The following is a 10,333-nucleotide window of genomic DNA, read 5'->3' as shown; positions in this document are numbered from 1 at the left end:
TCTTTATCAAAGGTAAAATGATTACTGCCGCATTCCATGGATTATTTTGATCCTCAGTAGTTCCTAAACGCAAAATAAATTTCACGTGAACTTTCCTCTGGTTGCGTTTTCCAAAACAAGACACTATTGACAAAACGTATTGAGCTGGAGGATGTCTGTGGGCCAAAGAAAAATAACTTAAGTGTAGAATGTTTGCCCACTTTACTCTTTCTAATTCTGCAACAGCTCCAGGTGTTGAATCCTAGTTGTTCTCTAGTGTTTATGCCTTAGAAACAGCTCCGTCTCCTGTTTAACACTCCTCAGGGCTGCATTTTGTGATGGAAAAGATCATTTTGCCCAACTTCATGCATTTGTTCTTCAGAAGATTTCATTTATTGTAATAACAAATTTTATTACCTTCAGCAAGTTGAGTATATACTTGCTTTGAGAGCGAGAGAGATTTTCCCAGTTTTCGTCTAGTGTTGTTAACTGTGAGATACCATTCTTAGCTTTCTGGAAGCTTGCAGGTATCAAAACATTTAAGTTGAGTGAGACCTTTGCGGTTTTTCAGGCATTGTTAACCCTCTCTTCTTTTTATTACGGCTTTCTTTTTAAAATGTTTTTACATGATTTCTTTTTCCAAAGATACCATCTGACTGGGAGTTAGCTGTTCTTGAATTCTGCTTATCTCTTCTTTATACGCGTGCCAGTCTGTCTTGTAAGCATCTTCATATTTTTTTCCTCTTAATCAGGAAGTTCCCTCCATAACTCAGCAATTTTTAAAATTAGTTCTGCATTTTTTTACATCTGAGTTCTGAGCTTTAAATACGGGTAACTGTTTTTCAGAAAATTGAATGTATGAAGTCATAGGCTTCTTTGGTTAACGACTTAAGGTGGACAAAACCATCTTGAGCACATGCAAAATTGAAGGGAGAGTGTAGTCGACTCCTGCCGCCTGCGCGGGCTTCCACTCCAGACTTTCCCAGCACACCCCGCACACCTCAGAGAAGCTCTGTTCTACCTGCTCACACCGAAGTGACTGAGCCCCGGTCTCGTAGAGCCCTGTGGCACAATAGAACAACCCAAATAATGTCAACTTGAACCTGAAGGTGACCCTCCCAAGCGCACCATCATACTACCACGCACGAGGCTACACAGTTGTTCTCAAACGTCCTAAACTTTTAATGTCTGTCTCCCAAAAAAGGGAGGGGGAACGAAGGGGTGTGCAAGGGAGGAAAGGGCACCAGTCCTTTAAATCCACTGGAAGTCACCTCACCTGCGTGGGTAGAGGCTTGCAACAGTGGGGTGAGGAACAACAAAAACTGCAGCCCCCCTCTTTGTCTGCGCCCCTGTGATCGGAAGGCGCAATCGACGATCAGAGCAGATCCCAGGTATCTGGAGGACAGGAGCCCTTTTGCCTGCTCCAGTTCCTGCCAGCTGTGTGCAAGCTGCTCCAGGAGCACGTGTGCAGCTGCCCACTGTGTGGCTGGAGATGGTGATGATGGGCAGCTGCTACTGTGCTGAAAGCTGAAACTGACTAATATTAACGGCAATTTACCATCTAATCTTTCTCTCGGAAATTGCAAGCCTTGAACAGAATCCAGAGTTCCAAAATAAAGTTGACCCTTGTGCATTTAAAAATCTCTTTAACTTTTGACTCCCCCCAAATGTAACTAGAGTCTTCCTAATTATCTGCAGGGAATTGGCTTCAAGACGCACGGCCTCCGCCGCCACACGTACCAAAGTGCACAGATCCTCAAGTCCCTTCTATAAAATGGCATAGAACAGTGTATGCAGTTAGCTCTCCATCTGCATTTGATCATAGTTCGTTGACCCCACAAATGCAAAACCCGGGGACACACAGAACCTGCTGTATATGTATTGAAAGAAGTCCACATATAAGTAGACCCTGCAGTTCACTCTTGTGTTGTTGGAGGGTCAGCTGTAGTTATGGTACATAGATTCTGCCAGTGGATTTGTTGACCAGGTGGGGAAACAGATCCCCATGCGTCCTACTACATCATCTTCCCAGAACCTCCCTTCTGTTTAGTCTTAAAGGGCCATTCTCTTCACTAGATGGTCGGAGTGGAGAGGGCATTCCAGGTGGCGGGAATAGCATGTGAAAAGATGCAGGCAGAAAGGGGATGCGTGCGCTGAGGAAATGACAAGAATTTCAGAGGGGACAGGGCAAGGAGAAGAGGGAAAAGGCGGGGGGGGGGGGGAGTTAAGAGAGATGGAGACAAGAATAGTCTTTGGCTTTTGCGGCAAATAAATTCTCGTGGCAGAATTCTTGCTGATATGCAAATTCAAATTTTTATTCAAAATGAAATATGCAGAGATTAACCAAAGACCCTGCATTTGAATTGTTAAGTAAAGTTTATTTGTTCAGCTTATCTAAACACAGCTATAAAAAGACCTAAACAGAGTTGGAAAAGGATGTGTTGATTTTTTTTTTAAAAGGGCAGAATCATAAAATGCTTCTTCTCCTTCTCCTTCTCCTTCTCCTTTTCCTTCTTCTCCTTCTTCTTCTTTTGCTATTTTCAGGGAAATTGTCTTCTCCATGCGTTGAAGCAGGGCCACCACCTCGCACAGTTAACAGAAGTGGGGAGTCCTGTGGTCCCGGCACCTCATGGGCACAGCAGCCCCTGGAGCGTCTCCTCGGAGGCTTCTTCCTGCGGGCCGCTGTCTTCCTCACCTCCGCTGCCCCAGCCCTTCTCTCTGGTAACTGCCAACAGGCAGCAGCCTGTTTATCCATAATCTAAACAACCAAGAGAACCAAGGAACCCCAGGGTGGGGGGCGGTATGAGAGCAGGGGGGCCGCATGAGAGCAGTTTACATTCAGTTTTATGAGCGATGAGTCACAGAAAAACAAGCTCCTGTTGGGCGTCTAGTTCAGCGGCAGCCCAGGGCGGCTGGAGCCCCGCGGCCAGCGCCGTCCGACTGCTGCCCGTTTTGTGTGGCACTCGAGAGTTTTCACAACGGCGTTTGGGAAATCACAATGCACCGTCTGCATCTTTACAAAGCATTAAGGTCTATTCAGTGCTGGGCATATTTGAGAGCATTTAGACGCTCTCCAAAGAATTCAGAATAACCAAGAATTCACTGGAATCTTTCTAAAAGCAAGTCTTCTGGACTTACTCCCTCGAACTTTATCCAAGAACTTGGAGCTACAGCGACACACTTCACCTTCATTCACGTGACAGTAATTTATTTAGCACCTACTATGTGCCAGACCCTGCGCTGGTGGTTGTGGTTCAATTTCATAGGCAGTGGTCATAGCCAAGGGGTAGGAGCATAAAGGCACTCGCCTGAACAGCATGGAGAGACTGCCCTGTGGAAATAAATACCCGCATGAGAACAAACAGGAGCTGTTGATTCAGAGCCTGCTGTAGCAAGGGAGTCAGCCATTACCACTTGAACTTGGCAGAGACTCAAAGGCAGGCGGGGGAGCAAGAAAGTCTTATAGTAATTAGAAAAAAAAAAAAGGAGGGTCCAGGGCTGCTTTGACTGGAGGTTGTTGGCAAAGGGAAGCTGGAAACAGCTGACCAGAAGCAGACATCTTTATGTGATGGGTTTGAGGAGCTTATTTGGCTTTCTCTGACAAGTCCTGAGCTAAAAGTGGGAGCAAAGAATAGGAAAGCTGACCGCCATTGACCGAGTCCCAGCTGTTCGGGGCTGATTACTGCAGAGGTCGTGGTTTTGCTTCCCAAGCTGGTTGCTGTGGAGGTTGTGGGTCTGAATTCAGTTGTCATATATAGTCTGGCCATTGTCTATTATATGCTCAGTCTTCCAGTTCACACACATCCCTGATTTTTGTATTCATTTTCAGAATACTGGATACCTTCATAAAATAGGACACAAGTAGAGGCAACACTGCGTTGAGCGAAGAGATGAGTTCAGCCCAGTGACACGCAGACAGCAAACAGGAAGTCCGTCCCGAGGCCAGGAGACAAGTATACGACTTCAGACTTTTGTTACAGCTCATCCTCAATTCCTTTGCATTCACTCCACTCGTTCAACAAATATTCGCATTGATTGTTGTGTTAAAGCTGGCTTCTCTTTCCTCCATTAGTTCTTCCCTCAATAACTCTCATCTGCTCTGCTATTTTAGCTTGGTCTCCCTCCCCCCAGTTTCTGAATTCTCTTAAATGGGTTGTAACAGGTTGAATGATGCCCCCCCTCACCCCCCCAAAAAAAGCTATGTCCTCATCTTAATCTCTGCAATCTGTGAGTGTGACCTTCTTTGGTAAAAGGGTCTTTGCAGATGTAATTAAGTTAGGGATCTTAAGATGAGGTCATTCTCTATTATCCAGGTGGGCCCTAAATCCAGGGACAAGTGTCCTTATAAGAGTAAGTCAGAGGGCGACCACACAGACACAGAGGAGAAGGCAATGGGAAGACGGAGGCAGAGGCTGGAGAGATGCGGCCACAAACAAGGGAACGCCAAGGATGGCCAGGGTCTTCCGAAGGTTGCGTTGAGGCACGAAATGTGTTCTTCCCCAGAGCCTCTGGCGGGAACACAGCCCTGCCGACACCTTCATTTAGGGCTTCCAGCCTCCAGAACTGCGAGAGGACAGATGTCTGTTGTGTTAAGCCACCACATTTGTGCTGGTTTACTATGGCGGCCACAGGGAATGGTACAGTCACCCACAGGAAGGAATTACTTCGGTTCATGTTAAATAACGGTGTGATTTTGAACACCATGTTTATGTAAACATTGTCAAAATCACAGAAATATTTCTTTCAAAACAAACAAACAAACAAAACCCAAGTCCTTACCAGGCACATGGATTTTTTTTTTTTTCACATCCTCTTGTAAAACAAGTATCTGCAATTCTCTGGGTTCATTTAACTTGAGAATGGAGACATTGTCCCATGTGGCTTCCTCATCTTCACCATTATACTCACGGTTATGTTTCATAGGGGGGAACTGAAAGCCTCAATTACTTAAGCATTCCTCTATTGTAGGTATCTAGGCTATTTCCAAACTTTTCGTCGCAGACCATGGTGCAATGAAAAATAATAGCAATAATACCCCCCATTTGTGGTGTGTCCATGATGGTCCAAGTGCAGGCACTGCCTTTACATGATTTTATTCAAGTCTCTCAATCAATAATTCTTTGAAGCAAATAAGAGTTTGTTTGAGGGGGGCATGGGTATCACAGGTGAAGAAAATGGGGCTTTGAGAGGTAAATCAACACACCCCCAAAGCCCATGAAGCCAAGAAGCAGGGGAGTCTGGGTTCCGGTTTGATCTGTCCACTTCCAAAACCTATACCTTGTCATTAAGTCGCATTGCCTCCCAAAAGTTAGTACAAACATAATTTCTAATTTGCACCATATCTTCACAGCATGTTCCCAGGAGTGAGATGACAGAGTCAGGGGTTAAATGCTTATTGTGCCCTAAAAACACACCAGCACACCAGCTGGGCTGCTTATTTTCCACTGTACCATCCCAACTGTGGCCGCTCTCCATCCTTCTCTGCCCTGCTCTGCAGCCTGGGAGGCGGAACCCTGCACACCCACCTTCCCAGGGCCTTGTGCCCTGGCTTCGGGCTGGGCAGGAGGAGAGATGGTCGGGATTTCTCGCTGTGCCTCCTCTGCTTGGCCGGCAGTTTGGACAGTGGCTGTGACCCGCCCCTCTGACCCATGGGTGTGTCTCTGGTTCCAGTGACAGCTCCTTCCCTCTCCTCCCGCCTCAGGCCTACGTTCAGGTGGACTGACCCCACTGTTGCTGGTCCCGGAGTGTTTCACTGTCCCTGCTGACCCCCTTACCTCTGCCCACTCCTACCTAAACCCCTTCCTTCTCCCCCTTGAGTTGACCCTTTGAGGACACCATCTCCTTCCTGCGGCATGTTTGACTAGTTACAAGCTTTCATGACAGAGAGTGATTCCGTCGGGTCTGAGATCGGGAGACGCAAAAGACAGTTGCCAGGCAGGAGTGGGATCTCTTTGACGTAGCCCTTTCTGGAGCCTCCTGTGCGGCCCTCCAGCCATGACTCCAGTGTGGGGGCAGGCTGGGCTTTCACGGGACCCTGTCCTCTTTCCCCAGGTGGATGCCTCATCTAGGTAAGGACACCCTGTCATGGGAATTTGGAACTGGGACCCAGAAACCACTACTCCTCATGGTGATGCCACAGTGGAAAGGTCATTGGGTCCACCGGGTCCAGAACCAACCGGCACATGGGAAAAAATAACGTGGGCTGTACAGAAGGAGAGAGAGGAAACTGAAGGAGATGCAGAGGGAGAGAGAGAGAGACAGACAGGTATGAGAGAGGAGATGGTTCTAGAGGATGGAGAACTTACTTTTCAGTTCTTGGTTCTACACCCTGGCAAAGCCCAAGCGGCCTTCTCCTCAGCTTCTCTGACGGGTCTTCATTTCCCTTCTCATAAACTCCTCCGTTTTGTGTGAACAAGTTTGGGCTGATTTCTGTTTAACCAAATTTTCTCTGGTGAAGACCCCTTTGCCATCTGGCAAGAGGTTCTCCTAGGCCTCCTGGGGAGAGCCCCACCCAAGGACCCCATGACAGGCGAACAGGTATGAGGCCTGATCAGCTTCTGGTACAGGAGCCCTACTGCTCACACCTAGGAGGTGCCAGGATACCTGGACATCGCACGCTCTCTGTCTGAACAGGTGAGCGTGGGGCAGCACCCTGCTCTCATCCGAGGCTCAGGCCACTGTCTGGCGGTGGGAGGGAGGGAGGCTGCTTGTAGCAGGGCCCAGCGGCGTGTACCAAAGGCCTAGGCACTGTACCCACTCTTCCATGTGAAGGTCATAAACAGGTATGCAAGATGTTATTCACACAGTTACTCCAGCGTTATACATAATTGCAAAAAATTAGAAATAAGCCCACTCAGTTGGTGAAAATACCACAAGTGGATCATTGACCATTTCTAAGGGGAAAAGTATTAACTTTCTTGGCAAGTGACTTATGTCCACATACATCCTGAATTTGAATTTTGTCAATGTTTCTCACCTGGACTTGAGCTACTCAAGACCAAGGAACCATCATATGCCCATATAGTAGGTTCTCATCTCTATGCTAATTAATTAGCCAATTATATTACTTATAGACACTGGGGGTACTACAGGCTGATGATAACAGATAATGCTTTTATTGCTATGTTCTTTCAATATTTCTTATGCTTAGGCCGCATGCAGGCATTGTGCTAGGTACTGAGGATACAGCAGGGAACAAATGTTACAAAATGTAACCCTAACTTCCCCTTACCCCCAAAAAGCTTTACAAAATCTTACCAGAAGCTGGGACCCATAGGCTTGCCTGTTTTTGAAGAAGAAAGGGGGACAGGGAGGAAAGACTCTTGCAGCACAGCGGAGTAAGTGCAGATTAGGACTCAGGGGCCTTGGGTTTATTTTGAGCTTCCTAGCTGTGTGAGCTTGGGAAAGGCACTTGACCTCTCTGTGTCCCAACTTCCTCGTCTGTAAAATGGGGCTAATGAAGCTATCTAATGAAATTGTTGTGAGGACTAAGTTAATTTGGCTGTGAAGTGATTAGAATAATGTCTGGCACAGGTTGAACGCCCAGTAAATGCCAGCTATTTATTGGCGTTGCTGATACAAACAACCCGAGTAGTTCACACCACATCTCAGCTTCAGTTTCCTCTCCTGAAAAGTAGGATAATAGTAACATCTCCCTCACGGGTAAGGTTCAGGTGAGGTGAAGTGAGTGAGAGCACTTTATAAACTGGGGCTCGAACTCGTGACTCAGAGCCGTTGGTGGCCAGCTGTGCAGGGAGCCCAGGGAGGCGAGGGGTAATGAGGTGGAAGGTGGCAGAGTCGTGGGGGCTGAGCAGAGCGAGAAGCCAACAGTTAGCTCCAGCGATTGTGGTCACACAGATGTTTTCAATGAAGGCACAAATCGAGGCTTTTATGTAAGATCTCTCTAGTTTTTAAATGTTGGCAATTGAGCCAGATTCTTATAAAACACTTTGAGAGCCAATCAAAATAAGGGTTCAGGTCGCCAATCTGTGAGTAGTTATAAACTTTTACAAGTATTACTTAATAAACCCAGTGTGGGGAACTAGGAAAACAGCTGAGGCAATAACGAAACTGAAAAGCCGAGGAACAACTACCAGTAATTGGCTGCTGCATGTTGTGTACATCGCAGCATTGGATTCTCCCAGTGATCTCAAGAGACAGGCGTTAGCATCCCCATTCTAGAGATGAGGGAACTGAGGCCCAGAGATGCCTAAGGTTACAGACCTGGGGAGCAGCTGAGGGGGCGGGTGCCGTGTCTCTGTGACTCCCAAACCGACTTCTTTTCACTCTGATGGTGTGGCAAGACTACAGCATGGTGTCGCCTGTGCCCACAGGCCCCTGGAGTCCTGCAGAACTAAAACGCCAAGCAATGGGCAGAGGCAGCGGGCCCAGCATTTAGACTTGTTGCCCTGCCCTGCCCTGCTCCACAAGTGTGGAGACCTGCATGAAGGCCATTAGCGTTAACTGTGTCTTGTCATTCAATGTCCGATTTAGTCCTTGCTTGAAGAGGGTCTTGGACATTAGAATATATATTTTTTAATTTTTAGAGAGAGAGAAACATCAATGTGTGGTTGCCTCTTGTGTGACCCTGCTGGGGACTTGGCCCGCAACCCAGGCATGTGCCCTGACTGGGAACCAAACCAGTGACCCTTTGGTTTGCAGGTCAGCACTCAATCCACTGAGCCACACCAGCCAGGGCCAGACTATCTTTTCAGTAAAGCTTCCAAACCTTGAAGAGGCAGCCTGAAGAGAAAGGAGAAAGAGGACATCAGAGTCTCCAGATCAAAAAGGGTCTCAGAACCAGTTCTAAAAGCTGTGTAAAAAATGCAGCAAGGCCTATATACTAATACACTTCCTGTTTATAATCCAAACCATAAGTCTCTGCATTGCTGTGGTTTAGACAAGGGACTCCCATCATCCTCAGCCCATGCTGGGTCCCACTACCCCCCAAACAATCACACCAAACCCGGGGCTTTGAGGGGGCATCGGTTAGTTTTAAAAACTCCCCAGGTGATTAGCTAACAGTCACTGATCTAGTGTATACTAAGAGAATCCAGCAGGTCCTTTATTTAATCAAGAGCTATTTCTTGAGCACCTACTATGTGCCAGACACAATATCAGTGTTGGAAATATAGTGGGCAATAAAAAGGCAGTGTCCTTACTAGGGCATTGTCCCCACTAGGTCTAGTGGGGCAAGAAAGAAAAACAAATCATTTTAGATACAATAGCAGTTATTCTCCAGAAAAATAGAACAGGTTAAAGGGAGAAAGGGTGCTTGAGGAGCAGGTTATTTAACTGAACACATACATTTTTTAATTAAGATTTATTTTTGAGTAAGTAATATATGCACATGTTTTTTAAAAATCAAAATGATTTTTAAGAAAGAGATATCCTGAGAACACTTGATCCAGTGTCTGACCCTGTCTGCCCCACTCTCTGGCCCAGCAGGTCTCGATGTGTGACCCCCTGTCTGGCAGCCGGGGGACTTGCTAGAAATGTGGAGTTTCGGGCCCCATCCCAGACGTACCGAATCAGAAACACTAGGAGTGGGAGCCAGTGACGTGCGTTCTCACCAGCCTCCAGCCGATTCCGATCCATGCCGAAGTTTGAGGATCACCGCTCCAGTCTAATAAACATTTCACTTCTTAGGCATCCTTCCAGTGTCTCTTTGTAAATACCAATAACATCAATATCCCTTCTTGTTTTCTCCATTCTTACACAATTACTATTCTGCACCTTGGTTTGATTACTTACTATGTGCTAGAGAGCTTTCCATGCAAGTACAAAGTTCATTATTTTCTATGCATTCCTATCACTTCATTGTGAGGATGTACCATCGAATGGAAATAACCAACTCCCACCTAATGACTGTAGGTTATTTCCATCTTCACTATTCCTGTTTGTTAGTACCCCGGTCAATAACCTTGTGCATGCGTCACTGCACAGGTGTGCAGGGCGGAGGGTGAATTCCTGGAAGCGGGATGCGGATCAAAGGGTAAGTGAATTTGGAAATCTCAGACAGTGTTTGCTGCTCATAGACGGTTTTGGTTTCTCATCTGCAGTGAATGAGAACTTTTTGGTTTCACCACAAACTCACCAACAGACTCTATCGGATTTTTGCCAATCTGTTAGGTAAAACATTGTAGCCTAGTGTAGTTTTAACCTGCATTGCACTTATTTGGAATGAAGTTGACCCTCTTTGCATACATTTGAGCTGTGTGTATGTGATCGTGAACTACCCATTCTTGGCTTTGCCCGTATTTTTCTCCTCTGGCGCTAGAAGCTTTTTATATATTAGGGGAGATTCATCCTTTCTGACATGAACTGCAAATAATTTTTCCCAGTGTGTTTCTTG

At 46.6% G+C, this 10,333-nt stretch overlaps 1 pseudogene; it reads right to left on the bottom strand.

The window, feature by feature from the left end:
- Nucleotides 1-299: 299 nt before the first annotated feature.
- Nucleotides 300-9,576, bottom strand: LOC112314499 (transcription factor A, mitochondrial pseudogene; annotated as a pseudogene).
- Between the last annotated feature and the right edge of the window lie 757 nt (nt 9,577-10,333).

The sequence above is a fragment of the Desmodus rotundus genome, chromosome 3 (assembly GCF_022682495.2).
Source record: "Desmodus rotundus isolate HL8 chromosome 3, HLdesRot8A.1, whole genome shotgun sequence".
Classification (NCBI taxonomy): Eukaryota; Metazoa; Chordata; class Mammalia; order Chiroptera; family Phyllostomidae; genus Desmodus; species Desmodus rotundus.
Note: the sequence above shows the minus strand (reverse complement) of the source record. Positions and strands in the feature narration are given on the sequence as shown.